Source organism: Drosophila montana, unplaced genomic scaffold (assembly GCF_035044405.1).
Source record: "Drosophila montana isolate Dmon_TW-CO22-7 unplaced genomic scaffold, ASM3504440v1 contig_402_1, whole genome shotgun sequence".
NCBI lineage: Eukaryota > Metazoa > Arthropoda > Insecta > Diptera > Drosophilidae > Drosophila > Drosophila montana.
This window is the reverse complement of record NW_026998739.1, coordinates 6,390,222-6,408,070: the sequence shown is the minus strand read 5'-3', so window position 1 is coordinate 6,408,070 and position 17,849 is coordinate 6,390,222. Positions and strand designations below refer to the sequence as shown.

The 17,849-nt window shown below is 37.1% G+C and overlaps 1 protein-coding gene across 2 annotated transcripts in view; it reads right to left on the bottom strand.

Annotated features, from left to right (window-relative positions):
* Window positions 1-4,002: 4,002 nt before the first annotated feature.
* Window positions 4,003-17,849, bottom strand: part of LOC135438898 (uncharacterized) — a 152,895-nt gene continuing 139,048 nt past the window's right edge. Inside the window, exons 1-2 of one of the 2 annotated variants that reach the window (XR_010437955.1) lie at window positions 6,633-6,825; window positions 4,003-4,166 (exon numbers count right to left, since the gene is read on the bottom strand). The gene's annotated coding sequence lies outside the window, so the exon portion shown is untranslated. Of the gene's footprint in view, window positions 4,167-6,632; window positions 6,826-17,849 lie in introns of those variants that run through there. The other variant, XR_010437954.1, reaches the window with a different exon arrangement.

Genomic DNA, 17,849 nt, shown 5'->3' with positions numbered 1-17,849 from the left:
ATTTTTACAGGGAAAACTGCCTTACAAATTGCCAATATAATTGTTCTCCATTTCACACTCAATTGACTATAATTTATACATAGTCTATATTAGTAGACTTCCCGTTTGAAGTCTATTAAAAGCTCAAAGCTTCTGCTTCTTTCCTATTAATTTTATCCCAGCAAGCGTTTGCTTGTCAGTTTTCTGCTTTTATTGTTGCCTTGGGCCATATGTTTCTTTTAATTTCAATTTTTTAATTAAATTCGCTTTTAAATACTTTATCTTTACGTTACACCCTGCATAGGTGGTGAACAAGTTGTTGAATATAATTTGTTCAACATCGTTCTATATATATTTATATATATATTTAAGTAAATACATATTTCTCTCCCTTTTACAAACTCGAAGTGCTTATGCGTATGTCTGTCTTAGTCTGCTGTTCAACTTTGTTTGACTTTAGAGCTGCGTTAAAATATTTTAATTACTTCATTGCCGGCGGCATTAAAAAAGTTTATTGTTGCATCATTTTATCCTGTTGCTGGCGCCTGCCACAAGCAGCAGCATAAAAAGTGCCCTGTAATATTACGGGAATTTAGGAATATATAAATAATATATATTATGATTATTTAATATTCGATAAAGTTATCCAAATACAATTTGCGAAAAATATAACTCTTATGGATTCCGATTGAAATTTAGTCAAATGTTTTCAACAACTTCAGCCTGTGCTTATTGACTACTGGGGTCAAACCAACTCAGACTTAAGTTGAGCGGGCGCAAAGTAAACGAAATAAGAATGGGCGCACAGAAAATAAAGCGATAAGAAGCTTGATAGATTCTTGAGAGCGCAATGCAAAAGTAGATAATGCACAAACATCTATGTATATACACATACATTTACACATAACTGCAGAATCCCTCTTCATCTACTTATTTGGGCGTGAGTATGCTTTTGGGTTATCTAATTATGTACGTGTGTGAATGTTCTTGCTCCAAAACAGAATTTATCTAGTGATCGTTTGCTGGCTCAAGTTTATGTGCGCCGTTTTTTCCGTCTGCTTTGCTCCTTCTCAACTAAGTTCTGTGTAAGTTTGAGCCCAGTAGTCAATTACGCATTCCTCAATATGACAAGGAGTGACAAAAATGGCAAATAGTTATGTTAAGAAATGTATTAATTTATTATTAATGTAAGAATTTGTGGTTTTAATCAGTGATTTAGTCTTCTAAAAAGTATAAGTTCCGAAGACCGAACCTCAATTACCTCAATTAAAGCTATTTTAAATTTATACATATTCATAAAATAATTCATATAATAGATTTTATATATCTAGGTTCCGATTTAATATTAATATTTTTTAGACTTGTACGAACTGTTAATTAGAATTAAAGAACTCCAATTCAAAAATTTGATCATTTAGTATGCATCACATTCTACACACCCAGCTGCAACTTGCGGCTGTGGAGAATATTCATCCCAAATTAATGTGCAATTGAGCATTGGGGTTAACCCTGATAATTAAGTTGCGCCCAAAATAAAACGGTTCATATTAAATATATCAAGTGTTGTTCGAAGCGATAAGCGCTTGTACACACATGTACATACATGTTTTTGACGATTCATCTCATCTGTTTATTTATATATACGTGTGTGTGCGAGCGCAGAGCGGACTACAAAAATAGCAAGTCTTGCTTAGAGCGATAAGCAGCATCAAGAATTCGGGAGAGCGCAATGCATAGGAAGATAAGGCACGAGCGCGGCATACATACACACATGTACACACCTAGCGATTCTCTCCGCATAAACTTGTTTTTTGGGTGTGTGTTCGCTGTTGTATTATCTGCATACTCTCTATGCATGGCGCTCCCGTGAGTTTCTGAAGGTGCTTATCGCTGATTGGTTAATGCAAGAGTTAACTGTGCACGAATTTATCTTGGGATCGTTTGCTCGCTTGATTTCTGTGTGTCCGTTGTTGAGCGCTTTGCGCAACATAATTCGGTTTTAGTCAAACGGCAGCAGCCTTGTGATGCTGTCTAGAAATAATTAAGTGTGATTTCTCGGTAAATACGGTCAGTTTCTCTAATTGCTTACAGAATTAGACTCGTACGAATACGGAGTAACATTAAATAAATCACGTTCTTAAGTTTAATAAAAATGGCAAGGTTTATATTAAAACTCTACCCAAATCGGGGTCAATTCTGAAATTTATATTTTCAATGTTCCGTGGACTCTAAAGACTTTTACAACGCCATTACTAAAAAGTAATTCATTTTTCATTGAGTAAAAAAAAAGTATGAGTCTGTGCAAAAGTAGACAATGTTCAAACGAGTATACATATACACATTCAACTGTACGTATTTGACGATTGCCTTTGCATACACCTGTTTGTGTGTATGCATGTGTGTAATTGCCATCAGAAGAAGAACTTGCGCGAGCGAACACCAAAGCAAATCTTGTTGAGAGCGATCAGAAATTCGGGAGAGCGCAATAGATAATGCGCGAGCAGCCATTTACACATGCGTATAAACATATTTGGCAATTCCCTCTGCGTACACTTATTCGGTTGTGTGCTTCTTGTGTGATATCTATTTATGCAGGTGTGTGGCTTGTAAGTTATCTGGCTTTGAATGCGCTCAGTCGAATTTTGGTTGCCTGCTCAACTTTCTGAACGCCCATCTTTGAGCGCTTTTAGCAACATAATTCTGTTTTAGTTAGACATCAGCAACCAAGTAAAGTTGTTAAAAAATATTTTAACTTTAATTTCTCGGGTAAATCTCGTCCGTTAATTTAATTGTATACGTTAGTTATTTAACTCGTACGAATCGTGAGCATTAATTGACATTTAAATGTTCGGAATCGGTTCTATAATCAGAGTTTTAATGTTGTGAGGTTTTTAAAGACTTTTGCTATACTTAAAGGTATTTATTTCCCAAATCGACTTGATTCAACTGATAAAACGCGATAAATAATTTATTTTTCTTTTTGTGAAAAACATTCGTGAGTGCGAGTTGTATGCATAGATGTATGCGCAAATGTACATTTTGTGCACCTGCTTAAAATTGTTTGTATGTAATTGCTTAATGATGCAAATGACCATTAACTTAGTCGTTTGCTTAATTTCATTTATGGCTTATTGATTTAAATATGTTTTCAACTTTTCAGATAGAAGAACACAATGACTAATCGATTTTAAGGACTTTCACGATGCTTTCCTTACCAGGTTCGGACTATATTTAAACCAGATATAGTAGTTAATTAATAAATTTGTTTATTTTTAGATTCAGCAAAACCTGCAGCGCATTAGAACAAATTCAAAAGATATTGGCACCTAGTTGACCCATGTATCCTTGGTAATTTCATACCATGGATATAGTCCTAGTGAACCTAGAGGACTGACTTCTAGCAAATGCGCAAGAATATAGTCCAAAAATATGTATGCATTCTCTTTCAGCTGCCCCCCCTTGATGGTTGCTAGTTGACTGCCATGTCCTTGGTTATACCATACCATCGATATAGTCCTTGGCAACCTAAAGGATCATATCCCTGCAAAATTTGCTTCGATATGGTCCAAAAACATGTATGCTTTTTCTTTCAGCAGCCCCTGTAAATGAGCAGCAGCTGCAGCTGCTAATTAACAGCTGACCTTACAGCACTCGTTTAACATAACTCATTTTAAATGAGTTACATTTTTGGCCCTTACGCGTATGCAACGAAAATTTTTATTCGAAAATACTCGTCGACCTTCTGAGCATTTCTGTTCGCCTGGTGCTTGAGCGGAATTTTAGCCAAAATTTGGGACCCAGCCGCCAACAAGCGCGCCCCTTTTGGGTATGCAACAGAAATTTTTCGTCGGCTGAAAATTTTTGTCGACCTGCTGGTCGTTTCTGTTCGCCTGGTATTTTAGCAGAATTTAAGAAAAATCTCGGTAGCTAGCGGCCGCCAACGGACGCCCCTTACGGGTATGCAACAGATTGCAATTCCATATCCCTTGGAAGTAAAATAACGGGAAATTTAATATAAATTATTTATTTTTGTCAATATTAACAAATTTGTTGATTTATGCATGTATTTTCGTTTTTACACTTCAAATGGCTATATCAGGCTTAAAATACGTCCGATCCTGGAAGGATTAGCCTCGTTAGATTCGTAAAAGTCCTTAGAATCGATTAGAGTCCTTGAATCCTTCAATCTGAAAAGATAAAAACATATTTGAATCGAAAATGTCATAAGAGAGATAGAAGGGTATATTGAGGAAAGAAATAGCCATAACTCGGCCATATCCTTGCAGATTTTCTAAGGACATGGTGCGTTAGGATCATAGGGCCCAACCGCATCGAACTGCATCAAAATATTAGGGGGTCATCTAAGAATCCTGGACTTGGTAATTTTTCAGTCGCGGGCCGCAAGGAAAATTGCGTGAAATCATAAAATTTTAATAAAATCGCTATAATTCTGAAACTATAAGGACGATCTTAATGTCCTTTGGCCAGTTGGTAGGCCTGGTCAGTACAATTTTTTTGACACATGTCCTGCCAGGATACGCAAGGATACAGCCAGGTTATGGCCTATTTTCTCTTTTAAAATTTGCCCAAAAACTTCGTTGTTTGAATGACTTTCGTCCTTCGGGTTGTATATTCTTAAATGGGAGGGTGGGGACTATCTGCTGTCCAAAGGACATCCCAATGGTCCTTCAAATGGCGAAGTTAGACCCGAATTTTTCGATTTTTGGCCATTTTCTGACTAAACCCCTTGGAAAAATTTTGGTGAAATTGTTTGTCGAATCCTGGAAATCTTTGAATGCCAATCGATAGTCCTGCTCCTCACGAGTTCAGAAAGGTATATCCTTTTGATATCCTTAAGGATATGGCCGAGCTATCGCTATTAGAAGAATGTCCTTTTTAGAAAAGTGGCCATATTTCTGCAACCAGAAGGACAATTATGATGTCCTTTGGCCAGTTTGAAGTTCTAGCCTATACAAGTTGTTTGACACAGGACTTGTCAGGATACGCAAGGATACGGTTGAGATATAGCCATTTTAATTTACAAACCAAATGACCTCATATCTTGGCTGTTTAAAGGACTTTCGTCCTTTTCATTTATTTTTCTAAATAAGTTAGAGAAGGATAATTTGATAGCCAAATGACATGCCAAAAGTCCTTAAAATGCCCAGGTTATAGCAACTTTTGTAATAATATCCTTTTAAGAAAAACAGACCTAACTCGGCCATATCCTTGCAGATTTTTAAAGGACATGGTGCGTTAGGTTCGAAGAGACCAACTGCATCGATCTGCATTAAAACATTAGAGGGTTCTCTAAGAATCTTGGACTTGGTAGTTTTTCAATCGCGCGCCGCAAGGAAAATTGGATGAAATTACACAATTACAGTAAAATCACGATATTTCTGAAACTACAAGCACGATCTTGATGTAATTTGGACAGGTGGTGGTCCTGATTAATACAATTTTTTTGGAACAGAACTCGGCAGGATAAGTCAGGATAAAGCCGAGTTATAAACTATTTTCGGTTTACAAATTTGTCCTCAAAACTTTTTTGTCTTAAATACTTTTGTCCTTTGGGTTGTATATCGTTAATGGGAGGATGAAGTCTATCTACTAAAAATAAAATGTCCTTGTAAGAAAACTAGCCATATCTCGGAAACCACAAGGACGATTTTGATGTCCTTTGGCCAGTTGATATACCTATTCCTAGTCGAGTTGTTGTCTTATACGAGTTGCTTGACTTAACACTTGTCAGGATTCGCAGGGACACGGCTGGGATATAGCGATTTTAATGTACAATGGTGTTTGAGGGACAAACGTTTTTTTCATTATATATCCTGAATGGGCTAGACACGAACAGTCTGATGGCCAAAGGACACGCCAGAAGTCCTGGAAATGCCCAACTTATGGCCTATTTTGCAATACTATTCTTTTTAGAAAAACAGCCATAACTCGGTCATATCCCTGCAGATTTTCGAAGGCCTGGTGCGTTAGGATCGTGGGGACCAACTGCATCGACCTGCATTAAAACATTATTGGGTCTTCTAAGAATCATGGACTTTTATCGCGATGCACTAGGAATTAGACAGTAAAGAAAATCTTTGATATCTAAAAAATTACAAGGACGATTTGGATGTGCTTTTGGCGATCTGGTACTCTTAGTCAATACAGTTTTTTTGTCACAGAACTCGTCAGGATATTCAAGAATATAGACGAGTTATAGCCTATTTTGTGTATATAAAAAGTCCCTTTTTCTCAGCTGGTTGAAAGATAATCGTCCTTCGGCTTGCATATTTTTTAATAGAAAGATGAGGACTAATACTGACCAAAGGACATCCGGAAAGTCTTTGAAATGGCAAAGTTTGTAATTTTAAAATTTTATGAATAACCCCCTAGAAAAAATTTGAGCAAAATTTTTTTGTTAAATTCTGGAAATCCTTGAATGCCAATCGCAAAATCCTTGACAGCTCAGATACTGCAAGTTGGATTTGAATGTCCGTTGATAGCTCTGCTCGCTGAGTTGTTTGACAGAGGAGTCGGCGCAATTTGCAAAGGACTCGACATGGGAAATGTTGCTGCGTGAAGCAGTTTCTCTTGTGAAAGCAGATATAAATATCCTATTTGAGGTCAAAATTTGCATTTAATAGAATAAATACCTCGAATCTGAAGAGCGTGGTAACAGCAGCAGCAGCGTCGTCAGCAGAGGACGCCCTATCTAGTCCACAGACCTATGGCGATCCTGTACTTACAACGAGCAGCGGGCATTGGTAGACTCGGCCAGATCAAGCCAACAAAAACACCGAAGTCTGCCAGAGCAGCGAGCTGCTAGCCATCCAAAACGGCAGAAAATCGTCTGAAATTGACGGATATGGCGAATTATATAAAATTAACTGAAATTGCCTTCTATTTATGAACTTGCCTCATATCGCAGCGAGAAGCTAGTCTAAGATAGCTGCAAGAACGACTATGCCTTCCTGATTCTCCGCCTCAAGGATCACGCCTTAAGCCTTTTCTACTAAAGTTAAGATGAGAAGACACTGCGCTGTCGTCTCGTCGAAAAGGTCGGTCGCCCCAAATTCAGCAAGAAAACTCAAACTGTGCTCGCCGCCAGCAAGATTAATAACCTGGGACTTGATCCTTGGCTCGCCAAGCACGGAAGGTTTGAGTTCTTGGGCTGCGTTAGGGCTAGGATGGGTCCAAACTACAAATAAGGTTTAATATTGAATAATGCTGACAAATATAATGTTCTTACTGTTAATAATTTAATAGCAGTTTATCAGTTGGTGAATTTATCAATTGACTATGTCTCCGCATTGATTTTCTCATTATATGATTATCTCTTACTTTTTCGTTGCTCTTCACAAATATATGCATTAAGATTCAGCTCTTAAAGTTTCGCTTGGTTCAAAAATTTTCAAATTTGCCAGCTTTAGCTTTAGCTAGTGCTCGCAAATCTAAAGATGGCAAGTTTGTGCTTTGCTAAATGAAAAGTAAATAAATACGCAGCTTTAGTGGAGCTGCGTAGCAAGCGGCGGCATCGTTTGTAATGTTGCCCATAAATTTGCAGCAAATATATTGCGCATACGCACTGTGACCCGCAGAAGAACTAAACAAATATTCTAGTTGTAGTTGTAGTTGTTCTTGTTGCTGCAGTTGTTGTTGTTATTGTTATAGCTTGCTTTTGGGTCGAGTTGGGTCAGCATAGCGTAAACTGCAGTTGAAATTGCCTTGACATATTGCTTAAAACCAGACCCAACGGAATCAGCAGCCCCCAACAACTGTCTTTGTCTGTCGAGAGAGAGAGAGAGAGATAGAGTGTGAGTGTGTGTGTGTGTCAGTGTGAGTGTGTGTGTGCGAGTGTTTGTCAAAAGCATGCAAGTCATTCAACTCAATTTTATTTATTGTGCAACTGCTGTGCATTGCGGTTGTATGTTTGCTGAGACAAAACTAACAACTACAACAACAACTAGTACAAGAAGCATAAAAACCAACACACATTCATCTATTTAATTAATAACAAACACTGCACACATGCCACACATAACACACAAAAATACAAACCAAAAACAGAGAACTTTCATGCAAATTCCCAATGCCAAAGATCTAATACCCTATCTTAAATATTTAATTATACTATATAATATATACTATATATACTATATTTAATATATACTATACTTCTCTAATAGGCATTATTTATTATTTGCACTACATATTTAAATAACGAAAATTATGTTTTTTAATACAAACCTCAAACTTTAATTTTTATTTGATTCCTTTTTGCTTAATTTAAGTAGTCGAAATAAAAAGTCCAAAGAGAAAAGGTTTGGAAAATAAACAAGCGATAAATAACTCGAAATCTTCTTCTTTATATAATAAAGAGATTTTAATCAAGAGATTATATTTAATAGACGTATTAAAATATTTGACTATCGCACAGTTAAGTAGAATAAAATTAAGTTATTATATTAAAATATGGAAATAGGTTTGCTTTTTGTTATATTTACATGTTTCCAAAACATCGTTAGATAAAAAAAAATATAATAACATTTATTATAAAAAAAGTATAATTTTAGAAAATAAATTAAAATAAGGAAACAAGTATTATTTTTGTTATATTTACACATATTGTAACTAGTTACGTTAAATAAAAAAAAAGAAAATAAATTTAAATATGTTAAAATGATTTTTTTTGGCTATATTTACAAGTGTTAAAACGTTGTTAAATAATATAAAAATAAATCAACATATGGAAAAAAATATATTATGCTATTTTTACAAAGTTTTGAAACTTCGTTAATTTTATATATTTTAGAAAATAAGTAATAATGGGGCGAAATATTATTTTGTTAGATTTACATGTTTTTGAAAGAAGTATTTTTTATTATATTCACGAGTTTTAAAACATTGTTAAATGTTATAAACTAGAAAAAATATATTAAAATAAGAACAAATATTATTTTACTATTATTAAAAGATTTTAAAAACTCTTTAAATATTATATATTTTAAAAAGGAAATGAGATATGTATTATTTTTGTTAAGCTGTGCAAAACTTAAACTGTTTTGCAAGGTTATGAACTTTAATAAATATTATATATTTTGGAAAATAAATTACTTATAAATAAATTAAAGTGAATAAAGTATTATGTTGTTAATTTTGGAAAGAAGTATTTTTTTGTTATATTGTTATTATTTAGTTTTGTTTGCTAAATTATTTGTGGATGTAAATATTGTCTTATTTATTATTAAAATTCAAATGTTTATAACCTTATGCATGCAATAAGTAAAAGTAAAATGAGAAACAATAAATTAAAGATGTATGATTAAAAATAATATGTTTAATATTTAATTACATTAGAATAAATGCAATTTAAATAGTGGAAATATGGATTTAATAAATCCTTGAGCACTTTTCATATCTTTTACATTGTGTTTTCTTTTTGTGCTACGAAAACACATCTGAATTATTAAGTAAAACTGGCCCAATGAAAGTTAGCCTGCCACGCCCATTTGGGCAGCTGCTTGACAGCCAATTGTGTGGCATAAACATAGCTGCAGCTTTACATAAATTAACTGTGTATATTTATTATAAAAACAATGAAAGCATGCGGCGTGTCTGGCCATGTCTCGGCTTGGAATGAGCTCAGCTCAGCTAAATTTATGAGATGCGCCGTCCAGAGTGTAGTATCCGGCCGGGGAAGGGGATGGGCACAGAGAGAGAGAGAGAGCGAGAGCGAGGCAGCTTTGACTTACGCCTGGTTATACTTAATATTCGCACAAATGGGGGGCTACGAGCTGGCGGGTGTGCACAACATGACGCGAAAAATGCAGCCGCCAACTCTCGGCAGGAGTTGCTGCCGCTGCTGCTGCTGTTGCTGGAGCTCGCAGGACAATAGAAGCTGTCACTTACAATGAAGCGGTATTCGGCAAGGAATTGCCAAGAATGTGAGCCAATAGGGGTGAGGGGTGCAGTTAGGGCGGGAGGGAGGCCAACTGGGTTGCAGTCTCGCCTAGTGACATGTGCAGCAAAGCCGGCCAAACAATAAAGGATAACATTTACACAAGCCGCCCACACAGACAAACACACACACGCACACACACACACACTCATGCAGAGATGCACACACGCACACATATGCGCATACACTCACCGAAAAGGGTCATAAAATGCTTTGGCCAAGTTTGCTTTTGTTCTCGTCATCGTCAACGTTCTCTTTAGTCTCCCTCTCTGCTGCTCTATCTCTCCCTCTCCCTCTCCCGCTCACCCTCTCTGCGTCAAACCAAACTATATCTCTATCTCGCTCTACTCTTCGCTTGCCTGCCGTCTGGCCATTGTCTTTATGCTGGTTTAATCTGTGTCAAAAGGCGTGAGTTATTACAAGCCAGCCACGCCCACAAACGCCCACTAGCGACGCCAATAGCTGCAAACACACACACACACACATCCGCCTTGCTCAAAGCCTTTGCCCCATTGTCTAGCCGGAACTGTAGTTCAGTCTGACTGCAACAGAGAGCGCTGCGTCGGTGGGATGCAGATGCAAGTCGCCAGATAGAACTCGGCCAAGTCAAAGGTTTATCTTTTGTCAACGGCTTTTGTGTGGCTGGCATAATCAGCTTTCTCTTTGATCGAGCTGTCTATGCGAGACACTGATGAGCTCCAAGTCAATTAGTCTATGAAGACAACTAGCTGGTTAACTTAGGGGCGTTTATGTTTAAAATGGGGATAGATGTACAAAAAAATATATGTTGGAGAAAGAGAAAAAAATACCTCTGCATTTATTTGTGTTAAAGAAAGCCAACATATCTTTAACCGAGTCAATTGGACTAAAAAGACTTACAAACTGATTAAAAATAAGTTTATTATTATTTTACGATCGATAAATATCGATAAGTATCGATAATTCGAAATTTGAAGAGCTAGCTATACCAAATTTGATATGTATGTTCTTTTGTACATTACTCTGCTGCGGAACATTTAATTTTCGGCTTAGTTTCCCTTATTCCACAAAATATTAAAAATGTGTCCTCTTAATAGTTGGACAGTCCTGTAAGTTTATGTAAAATTTTCAATCAAGTTATATAAGTTTCTTTCAAGGCAAGGCTTTGCTGTCTTACCACACCCCAAAGAGCACAAGGCCTTCTAAAAGAACTGCAATCCTTAAACCGATTCCCATCTTAAAATTTACATTGCAATAAGCATGTTTTAGATACATATGTATATTGCACAAGTTTTCCGCTTTAACAACTATGTCCTCTCGGTTCGGGAAAATCTGTACGCTTGGTAATTGGCAGCGTAGATTTCGCAGCCACTAGAAGCCATTGGATATGCAATTTAATTGTAGCGTTTTTTTTTTGTGTCCTGCATGGTATTTGGGTTATAAAAACTTTAATGAATTAATGAGCTCGTTGGCACTCGAATTGCGATTGCGTCGTGCACCATGCGCCACGACTCTGGTGGCCCGTTTTATACCCTGCACCCGGTAAAAATAGGTAACAAGAAAGTTGTGTATTTCAGTTGTGCAAAAATGTGGGAAAAGGGCAAAAGCAGCAACAATCGAGTCATTCTGGTTTTGAAAGTAATTTTTGACATTAAAGCAGCGATTTAGAAGTTCGCTGCTTTGTTTTTGGTTTTCGGTACATTGCACATTTTCCAACACTATCCAAAACTGTAAATATATCGACAAATAAAAACTGAAGAATGAAGTTTTTCTTTCGTCGTGGCTAAAGTAAAAGGGGCAAATACAATTCTCAAGTTAGGCAGCTCACAATTGGGTGCAGGGTATCTCCTAGTCGCGCACACTCGACTTGAGCATTCTTGCTTGTTTTACTTACAATTAGCGCCATCGATTGTTTAACGGCAGTTGATTGTAATAAGCCAATTTCGTAGAGTCTGCTTTTGAATTCAAAATGCGAAATAAGTTCATTAGCAAAACGATGACGCCTGTAGTGGCGCCCCCTGGTGGCCGCAGTGTGTGTGCGTGTGCCTAGCCGGAAGTGCGCCCTGTGCAGGTGTGTGTGTGCGTGTGCGGGTGTGTGTGTGCGCTCTCGCCTTCTGCCGCTGCCCGTCAGCACAAGGGACAAGCACTCGGCATCGAATTGCAATGTTTGGCTGTCTGTCCGTTTGTTTAATTTGAGTTTATGCAACTTTTATGCTTATTAATACTTTTATAACCTGACTGCTGACCCCTCCCCACACCTCCCTCTCTCTCTCTCTCTCGGCGTCGCTTACAGCGCAGGTAATTGCCAATTTGGTTTGAATTTCAATTGGCCAATTTGGGCTTGTTTTGGGGCCTAAGAAGTTTTTAAGTGCTCGAAATTGTTAAGCAACGAGCTGTCTGATAATCTATGCGCCAGTTATGAGAGTATTAATTGAACGTGTTTAATTGCAAGAGGTGTTAGATAAAGATAGAGACAAAGTGTGTGTGAAAGAGAGAGAGGGCTCTCCCTCTATGCCCTCTAGATGCCTAAATGAGCAATAAAATAAACTATCATACACCAATAAATAAAGCTTATGTCTAAAGGAATCATTGTGCCTTACATTTGTGTGATCGACTAATAGATACTCTGTGTAGATTTATAGAAATATCATATAATATACTTAATCTTTTAGGATATTAGGGCTTCATGCAAGTAAACAAGTTGAATAAGGTTTAAACGTTAACATTTTTAATAGGAACAAAAATAGAGAGAGCTTAGATAAGTGTTAACCTTTAGGAAACGAGGTCCTATTACTTGTCTTAACTAGGCAAATCATTTGCGTATATTATAAAAACAATTTTGATTAAATTGAATTTGATTGAAACTTAAATAAATGGAATTAAATTAAATGATGAAATAAAAACATATATAGGTTTGCCTACTCTTACTTATTCTTCCAGCCCATTTCTTATTTACTTTTAACTGATATGAAAACGATTCGACAATAACAAAAATAATAACAAAAGAATTTTGTTTCCTTTGAATGTAGCAAATGGAGGTCGCATTTAGCGAATTGAATTTCATTGTTGTGTTGAAATTTCAATGCGCTTTTTAAGCTGACAATTCTGTTGCTGACAAACTCAACGCCGTCTCTCAAGTGCAGGCAGGCACATAACTAAAGGATTCACACACACACACACACACACACATAGAGAGAGAGACACGGCTTAGGTATATCTACGTAGCTGTTGGGGCGGCGGGATGGGCGGTGGGCGGTTGGCTGACCAGAGGTAGATGCAGCTGCAGCTGCTGGATTTTTATTATCTCAACATATAAAGCCATTTTAGTTGATATTTGTTAAGTGGATGCCTGGGTCAGCTGGCCACGCCCCCACACAGAGGAGGAGTAGAGAGAAAAAAAATTGCAGCTAACTAAAGAGAAAATAACCGTGAAGTTGTATGTTTTGCAGTTCAGTGCATTTTGGTTATTGTAGCAACATTTCTTTCATATTCCCGCAGCCACCCCTCCACATCGCCGCCCGCACCGTTGGCCAACCCTAAACGAATCAGGCTTCCATTGTTGTTGTTGTTGTTGTTGTTGTTGTTGTTGTTGTTGTGCTTGTTGTTGTTGTTGTGCTTGTGCATGGGGCTTGTAAAAATGTTTTGAAGTGCGGCTGGCCTGGCAAATAACCAAATGGATGCCATGCTGGTCAACAGCGTCTGCCCCAGTGCCCCTTCAGTAGCACACCCCTCCTCCCCCCTCCTCCTTGACGCTTTACGGGTACGCCCCTGTGCCACGTTCGTTTCGCGCTCAAGTAGCCCCATTCAGTTTTTGTATACGAAATGTACTTGCTTTATGGACTCAGGTCCACAAGTTCAGTTAGACAGCGCCAGCATTTGTCTCCATTTCTCTATCCCTATCCCTCTCTCTCTCTCCTTCACTCTCTTTTCTTTGGCGCTTGTTTGTGTCTGAAACTTTTGCCACGGTCATCGACACTCCTGGACACTCGTTACCAGTGGAATTAGCAGCTCCGACCTGCCTACTTTGATGCATTAATACTTAAGCAGCAAACCAAAGTCGAAGCCATTTACAGTTGAGCCTGGCCACAGTTGCTTACAGGAATTAAAAAATAATTTACTTAAGCTACTTTTTAAATATAACTGCAAAAAGTACACTTAGTTAATAGAGCTTCAAGCCATAATTGTAAAGCATATTTATGTAAGCCAGAGAACAAAATAAAAAAACAAAGAGAATATGTGAGAAGCAAAATTAGTGTTAAGGATTATCTGATTTAATTACAATACTCATGTGTGTATGGGCAACCTTTTTTTTGTTAAGAAAAACTAGATTGTTTGCTTCTAAAAATATATTCCTTTCTTCTTCTTTTCGCGGGTTTGAGCCGCAAAATTCTTACACACTGTGCTACTCATTCGATAATTATAAATATAACAAAATTAATTGAAATAAAAGCAATTATAAGCAACACATACTTGAATTAATTAAAATTAATTGGATAGCTTATTTCACTAATACTTATAATTTCTAACTAATTTGTCAATTAGTCATAGCGTTGCTTAACTGTATATCTCGACTTAAACACAGCTGCAACAACAGTACGAGAAAATTTAATGACACTTAACGTCTGCCATGCACAAAACTTATCTATCTAGAGGAGTTTTCCATGTATTTTCTAAAACTGCTGCAACGGAAAGTGGCAAAGGCAACGGATGCAGCTGGTTTTTGGGCGCGGGAGCTGTGGTGGGGGGTTGGCTGGCTGGTTGAGGGCAGAGTTGAAAAATGTTTCCAAGTTAAATGAAGCGCATCAAACGTCAGTCGATAAATTTAAAAGCCAAAGCTATTGACTTGCAAAAAAAAAAAGAAGCGAAAATAAAAAATAAAATAAAAGCAAATAATGCGCTGGCCAAGAGGACAGACGACAACGAGCGACAGAGGGCGCCACACGTTGCTGCTGCTGCCGCTGCCTCTGCTGTCGCCGCCGCCCGCCTGCAGAGCCAATTCCAATGCATGTGCAAGATGTGACATTTCTGCTGACAGCAGCAACAGCAGCGACGCCGACGGCGACGACGACGTCCAACGGAAGTCGACGTGTTGACAGCGCCCTCTATGGAGCCATGAGTGCACTGTGGCCGTCGCTTGAAACAAAAACGAATAAAAAAGTAGCTAAGAGCGCTGCAGAGAGCGCAGTGATTGACTACTTAACTCTTTGACAACTTGACTTCTCAACAGCAGCTGCTCCCGATAGGTGGACATAGACTGATCTTCCCCTGACCTACCCCGGCGCCTTAAAACCAGGCTCATGTGTGAGCGTCAGCCAAAGTTGGCCGGCAAAACTTTGTCGTTTGCATGCGACCAAAGTTTAATAGAAATTCAATTTCCATTATATTAGTTTTTTTTTACTTTCTTTTCTTTTATTTTTTTTAGTTGAGCCTGAGCATATGTTGCGTGTTTGCATTGAAACAATAAATTTGTTCATGGTTAGGTGTCCGTGTCCAGTTCGAATTGCTTTGACCTGGCCCAAAAGTGTTGAGGCGTGCAAAAGTTACGGATTTTTATTATTAGGTTGTGCAAGTTGAAAGTTGAAACTGGTCTGTAAAGTTTTTGCATGCTGCCGGGCTGTATGTCTGTGTGTGTCTGTGTGTCGGTGTCTGTGTGTGCCATTAATCAAGTGAATACGTTGAATTATTTTTAGAAAACGTTTTATGTATATTATAAATTCAACTTATGAGCATTATAAATCTGTAAAGCAATGAGGCTGTACTTTGAATTTAGCTGGACAATTTATTTTTAGTGCCAATGGCATAATAAATGAACTTGGTTACAGGTAGTAAGTTGAAGTTTAACAGAAAACTAAATTCTTACGAAGAATTCGCATCAAACCTCCTTTTTTTTTGTTATAATTAAAAATGAGAAATGAGAAAAGATATCCGTTGAAATCGACAGAAATAGGTTTTTAGCCTGTACCGTCAGCAATGAAATCTCTGGTGAAATATTCTAACAATAATCTTTATTTATAATCACGAACTATAGATTAAATAGAAATCATAAATATTATTAATAGGGTCGATGAGTAGATAACAGAAATAAGTTCTACACCGGATCCATTAACAAAGAAATCTCTGATGAAATGTTCTACAAATAATATTTAATCATAATAATAATCTAATGATTAAATGGAACCATCAGCAAAGAATTCCCGGGAGAAATATTCTTAAGATATTATTTCAATATATTAAATATCTAATTTGTTAATGCTGGTTTAGGAGAACTCTCTTTTTAATAAATGCTTGTTTACTTTTTATATATAATTATCTTAATATTTTATATACAATCAAATCATAAAGCCAAGAGAAATAGGTTCAACGCAAGAACTGTCAAAACAAAATTAACTGGAGAAATATTCCAAAAATAATACTTGAATATAATAATTATCTAAATATTTAACAAACAATCATGTTATATATTATTTAAAGAATGAAAAGACAGCAGTTCCTATAAATAATACTTATTCTTAGGCTTCACACTAGTTGTGTTAAAATTGTTTTAATTGCAACTTAAATAAATAAGTAAATAAAATAATAATAAATAACTGTATAAAAGAAAACGTTTTTCTCAAAAACTTTCCTTTAGGGGCTCAAATTTTATACAAAATGTAGTTAAATAAATGTTGTTAAACATTTAACTTGTACGAATACAACTTGCCAACTTGCTTGAAGTATTCGATAATTGTTATCGCTCGCAGTTGTTGTTGTTGAGCAGACTTAACAAACTTTGACTCGGATTGCACCCTCATAATATGTTTAATTTGTTGTCTTTGGCAATTTTGGGTTATCTTTTGTAGCTGCGAAACAAATTCTCCCCATTCGTTTTTGCCTGCTCATTATGTTGATTTTGTTGTTGTTGTTCGTGTTGTTCGAGTTGTTACTGGAAAACAAATTGCATATAAATTGCACTCATTGACGGCAGGGAATCTACATGAAAATATTTTGTAGGTACTACATAAATTTCATATTTCACATTTTGCAGCCGCTCTGAGGGGGCATATCAAGTGGCTGCCACCTCACCCCACCCAACTTCTCGCCCTACATCAACAGCAACAGCAACAACCACAACAAATACAACTACAACAACAACAACTATAAGAACAACTTGAGCTAGTTGTTGTTGCTGTGCCAAATGACTTGCCATCGCAGTTCTTGGTTGGCATTTTTGATGAGCCAGCTGCACGTAGCACGACCCCCCGGTTAGGCCCCCCCCTCTGGACTACCCGCGGCTGGCTGCTCAGGTAGCTGGAGAGCTTCAGGACTTTATTAAAATTATATATTTGCATGTTTGTTGCAATTTGAGCGAGGCACGAAGCCAGCAATGTTGCAACTTGCAGCGGCAAAAATTGCAATTGCATATGCATTTATAAATATGAAACGCAATTTTGTCAACTTGCAACGCGCTACTTGCAACTGGCAACTGGCAACTGGCAACTTGCGATTTTATGTTGAAGTTATGCTCGATTTGATGTGCGGCAAGCGGTGGGGAGTGGGGGCGTGGGCGGTGGGCGTACTACGCCCTTTTCTGTGTCTCATTAACAAAGCGCGGACATTGCTGGCATTTATGTTGAGTAATGCTTCCGAAAAGGTTCCACACTTAACGCAAACAGCACACGATAAAGTTTAACCCAAGAAAACCGGAAAACCAACTGTACGATTTTTATGGAAATTATTTGATTAATTTTGATTAATAAATTAAATGTGTTGGTATGTAGGCAGGGTAAATAAACTCTAAGCGCATATAGTATAAAGGATCAGACTACTATATAAAATAGGTGTCAGTAGGAAGGTTAATACGGCTTACCAGTTTATCTTATATCTTAATTAAATTTAGCAGTCATGTGCTCTTAATATATGTGCAACACCTTTCAACATATTTTCAATACCAAGG